We start from the raw sequence: 5,496 nt of genomic DNA, 5'->3' as shown, positions 1-5,496 counted from the left end.
AGAAGCAACTTGTAGTCGTTTGAGCCCGGAAACAACTTGTTGTAGCTTCATTCCAGACTCGTTTGAAGTTGAAAACAACTTTTAGCTTCATTTTCGGTTGTTTAAAATTAGAACCAACTTGTAGTTTCATTCTTGACTCGTTTGAGCCGGAAACAACTTGTTGCTTTATTATTGGCTAGATTGAATTTGGAAACAACTTGTAGCTTGATTTTCGGTTGTTTAAAATTAGAATGAACTTGTAGTTTCATTCATGACTCGTTTGAGCCCGGAAACAACTTGTTGCTTCATTATTGGCTAGATTGAAGTTGGAAGCAACTTGTAGCTTCATTCCAGACTCGTTTGAAGTTGAAAACAACTTGTAGCTTCATTTTCGGTTGTTTAAAATTAGAACCAACTTGTAGTTTCATTCTTGACTCGTTTGAGCCGGAAACAACTTGTTGCTTTATTATTGGCTAGATTGAATTTGAAAACAACTTGTAGCTTCATTTTCTCGGTTGTTTAAAATTAGAAGCAACTTGTAGTCGTTTGAGCCCGGAAACAACTTGTTGTAGCTTCATTCCAGACTCGTTTGAAGTTGAAAACAACTTGTAGCTTCATTTTCGGTTGTTTAAAATTAGAACCAACTTGTAGTTTCATTCTTGACTCGTTTGAGCCGGAAACAACTTGTTGCTTTATTATTGGCTAGATTGAATTTGGAAACAACTTGTAGCTTGATTTTCGGTTGTTTAAAATTAGAATGAACTTGTAGTTTCATTCATGACTCGTTTGAGCCCGGAAACAACTTGTTGCTTCATTATTGGCTAGATTGAAGTTGGAAGCAACTTGTAGCTTCATTCCAGACTCGTTTGAAGTTGAAAACAACTTGTAGCTTCATTTTCGGTTGTTTAAAATTAGAACCAACGTGTAGTTTCATTCTTGACTCGTTTGAGCCGGAAACAACTTGTTGCTTTATTATTGGCTAGATTGAATTTGAAAACAACTTGTAGCTTCATTTTCGGTTGTTTAAAATTAGAAGCAACTTGTAGTCGTTTCAGCCCGGAAACAACTTGTTGTAGCTTCATTCCAGACTCGTTTGAAGTTGAAAACAACTTTTAGCTTCATTTTCGGTTGTTTAAAATTAGAACCAACTTGTAGTTTCATTCTTGACTCGTTTGAGCCGGAAACAACTTGTTGCTTTATTATTGGCTAGATTGAATTTGGAAACAACTTGTAGCTTGATTTTCGGTTGTTTAAAATTAGAATGAACTTGTAGTTTCATTCATGACTCGTTTGAGCCCGGAAACAACTTGTTGCTTCATTATTGGCTAGATTGAAGTTGGAAGCAACTTGTAGGTTCATTCCAGACTCGTTTGAAGTTGAAAACAACTTGTAGCTTCATTTTCGGTTGTTTAAAATTAGAACCAACTTGTAGTTTCATTCTTGACTCGTTTGAGCCGGAAACAACTTGTTGCTTTATTATTGGCTAGATTGAATTTGAAAACAACTTATAGCTTCATTTTCTCGGTTGTTTAAAATTAGAAGCAACTTGTAGTCGTTTGAGCCCGGAAACAACTTGTTGTAGCTTCATTCCAGACTCGTTTGAAGTTGAAAACAACTTGTAGCTTCATTTTCGGTTGTTTAAAATTAGAACCAACTTGTAGTTTCATTCTTGACTCGTTTGAGCCGGAAACAACTTGTTGCTTTATTATTGGCTAGATTGAATTTGGAAACAACTTGTAGCTTCATTTTCAGTTGTTCAAAATTAGAATCAACTTGTAGTTTCTTTCTTGACTCGTTTGAGCCCGGAAACAACTTGTTGCTTCATTATTGGCTAGATTGAAGTTGGAAGCAACTTGTATCTTCATTCCAGACTCGTTTGAAGTTGAAAACAACTTGTAGCTTTATTTTCGGTTGTTTAAAATTACACTACGCCATATATGCCCTATAGCAACACCCAAAAAAAGTGTTAAAAATGTGTAAAAATGTTGCTATAAGGTTTAAGGCAACATTTTTGTCAAAATAGTGGGTGTTGGATATCGCCTTGTAGCCTTAGAGCGTAAGCCAACATATTTTAACAAGCTATGGCAACACCCAAAAAATGTGGTGTTAGGTCCCTATGGCTACATTTTGTTTCTAATAGCAACACCAAAGAGAGTGTTGCCATAAAATCTATGGCAACACAGCTCATTTTTTAGCAACATAAGGTTCATGTTGCCATTAATCTAATAGCAACATGTTACTCACTCTACAACAACATTTTTTTATTAAATATGGCAACACCTATATTGATAAAATTTTGGCATGTTCTTATCTAAAATGTAACATCCCAAAACAAATCAAGTCAACCAATCACAAATTCTGATTCAACCATAAACCATTCATCCAAGTTTTGCAACAATCAAAATTCAACCATCCAACAAAAATAGCAGTTCAAATTCATAAAATTCTTACGTCATGATTACATTACAAGTTAAACTTTGCAAAATAAGATAAGAGTATCTAAGTACATCACACATCACATCAAGCAGTCTCCGTGTTGGCTGTGTTCGCTGCACTTGCATAGGCATCATACGTCGGCTCGACACTGAGGTCTTCAATATCAGTCTTGAGGTCTGGATTCTTTTCTGCCAACTTGGACACCATCGCCTTAACATTCTCCCGAACTTTCTGATCCATTTTTTCTTCCATCTCTTGAGCAAGTTGATCTTGGATATTTTCAGTCAAACTTGCCAAGTACCGATCTCTAAAGCAGGGTAAACAATTTCCAATTCAAATTTATGATTTTAGGTTTGACTGGGAACAATTGTCAGGATTCAAAATGATCCCAACAATATTATTTTAGTACAATATCATAAGAGCTTTAAGGATCTAGCAAACACTGTATTAGAGCAAAAAAAAAAGGATTTTTACATTTGTAATTCACCTTCAATCTTAGATGGCAGGTAAACCTCTGACAAGAAAGAAAGTGAGCGTGCTGACAATGCTTCAATCTCAAATTTGACTCCTCTTTGCAGCAACAACTCCAGGTCCAACCTTCAAAAGCAACACCATATAAATGAAAAAGAATTGGTTGCAGTGCCAATATACTTAATAACAATAGTAGAAAGAATAACAAACTTGTGTCACACCTCCATTCTGGCACTTCTCTTTCCAAGTAACATTTACGCAACAATGCTTCAGTTCTAGACTTGTCTTTAAAGTTTATGCAAGATACAACAAAAAGAGCTCAAATTTAATACCAACTGTCATTAGAAATTGCTTTCCACCAACTACTGTCTATCAAATGTAAATTGGATAATATAATCATAATTTCTAGATTTTCTTTTAAAACATCTTTAATTATAAAAGAAATTTAAACATCCAGTCAAAGAGAGCCACAAAACAGATTAAAAAAGAGTGGCCTTTTTCTAGGCTCTGTTGGATGACACGTAAATATTAAGAAGAGAGCATGAAAAATATTGTAGTTTCGAACAGAATTCGTTAATCTCACCTTCATTGGTCAAAGGAAATTAGCAGTGTTTCGAGATTATACAACAACTAGCAAATAAGCAATTAATAGTACACTTACTGTGATGACAATACACTAGGTTTTTCTTGCAGAACTAATCATTGGATAGTCGCTGAAAAACTGCATTAAACCCAATTAAATAGTTACTTAAATTTAAGGTAAGAACAATGATAATGGCAGTCTGCATAAGAAATGTTTAACCTGATTCTTTCTCCACAAGCAATATATATTTGGCAACACTCATGATATCTGTCCCAAGAAAGAAGAAGAAAAATTAGCTAAGAGGCAAGCTGCACAATTCTGTTCTAATTACCTACTTCACAACAGCAGGAACTCTGGAAAGAACACTTAAGCAAAGATACTGATTTAGAACAATCCCCGTATATCAATATCACTGTATATGGTCTCTAATGGAGGTATAGTGAAATCATATCATGGTAATGATATTGTATTTATGGATACCTTTTACTTCTTCAACGTTCACCGGAACAGGATGAGCCTGAAGTAAACAAACAATCATCAGTTTAAGTTATTTATAATGTTGTAGTAACTAATGATGCTTGTTCTGACAGAATTGGCAGGACTGTTAATGCAATCAAATATCCTTCCATCTTCTGAGAATCTTAGCCATCCCATCACCAATCTATTAGAAACAAAAATCATATCCATAGATTTAACAAGAGCATGTCAGCTACACCCATGAGATGTAACCTGCTTGTCACAGTATACATACTACATTCAGGTGGAATAACAAAATAACAGAACAGAAAAAACATCAGGTGGAGTTTTTTACATACTACATTCAGATTGTGGCGACTACACTGCAGAAGGATGCAGATGTCATTGATTGCACGGTTAACCACCGACTGTTCTGTTCCGAGTAAATTAAAGTGAGAGATATTCTGCGCTTGGAATTAAACCAATAATGCGGTAAACCACCAACTGTTCTGTTACGAAAATTCACAATAATTATGTTTGGACTGATTATTTTTGAAACCCAACTTAAACATCTAAAATAATCCCAGGAAATTAGGGTTCATCAAACCCCCAAATTAGACCCAGAAAATCAACATTAAACAGACTAGTTAGGTTTATACATTTATAAATCAACATATCCCCAAATTAAACCCAACTTCAAAATATAAAATCCCTAACTTAAGAATCTAAAATCCCACAGAAATTAGGGTTCATTAAACCCCTAAATTAGCCCCAGAAAATCAACATTAAATAGACCATCTAGGTTTATACATTTGTAAATCAACATATCCCCAAATTAAACCCAGCTTAAAATATAAAAACCCTAGCTTAAGAATCAAAAATCCCACAGAAATTAGGGTTCATCAAACCCCCAAATTTAACAAATTATAACCACAAAGAGATGAACTCAAACTAAAACAAATTTAACAAATTAAGGTTCGTAAACCCCCAAATTAAACCGAAGAAGTAAAAGGATGAATGTATTTACTTCTAAGTTGAGATGGTCGAAGAGAGACGCCGGGAGAGATGAGCGGATTAGCTCGGAGAGAGACGCCAAGAGAGACGAGCCAGGAGAGAGAGACGAGTACAGTTGTGAGAGATGAGTGTTTTTGTGTAATAGAGAAAGAGAGATACAAGTGTTTTTGTGTTTTAGTTTTTGTTTTTCTGTAATTGGGATGAGTGAGCGGGAATTAAAATATACAAGGGGCGGGTTTTTTGCCCCGCTTTTTTTAGTAAATTTTCAGGTCTCTAAGGCAACATCGAGAGATGTGTTGGCGTTGCGGTTTTCTCGAGCATCTAAGGCAACATAAATGGCAACATCGTGCCCCGATGTTGCCATACATCTTTTTTTTCCGATTTTGGTCCCCTAAGGCTACATTTTAGGTGGTAACATCGTTATTGGGTGTTGCAGTAGGCCATATATGGCGTAGTGTTAGAACCAACTTGTAGTTTCATTCTTGACTCGTTTGAGCCGGAAACAACTTGTTGCTTTATTATTGGCTAGATTGAATTTGGAAACAACTTTTAGCTTC

The 5,496-nt window shown here is 35.2% G+C and overlaps 1 long non-coding RNA gene across 5 annotated transcripts; it reads right to left on the bottom strand.

Moving 5' to 3' along the window:
• Positions 1-2,341: 2,341 nt before the first annotated feature.
• On the bottom strand, positions 2,342-5,159 carry LOC135151688 (uncharacterized). 5 transcript variants are annotated; one of them, XR_010290550.1, is made up of 7 exons: positions 4,953-5,156; positions 4,281-4,434; positions 3,689-3,736; positions 3,548-3,607; positions 3,108-3,171; positions 2,903-3,012; positions 2,342-2,722 (listed from the first exon to the last, which is right to left on the bottom strand). It is a non-coding gene; the product is annotated as an uncharacterized LOC135151688 (long non-coding RNA). The 5 variants fall into 5 exon arrangements; XR_010290547.1 differs by having other exon boundaries at positions 4,285-4,434; positions 4,953-5,150; XR_010290548.1 differs by having other exon boundaries at positions 3,548-3,736; positions 4,953-5,159.
• Positions 5,160-5,496: the final 337 nt, after the last annotated feature.

Source organism: Daucus carota, chromosome 3 (assembly GCF_001625215.2).
Source record: "Daucus carota subsp. sativus chromosome 3, DH1 v3.0, whole genome shotgun sequence".
NCBI classification, from domain to species: Eukaryota; Viridiplantae; Streptophyta; class Magnoliopsida; order Apiales; family Apiaceae; genus Daucus; species Daucus carota.
The sequence above is the reverse complement of the archived record's forward strand: the minus strand, read 5'-3'. Positions and strand labels throughout refer to the sequence as shown.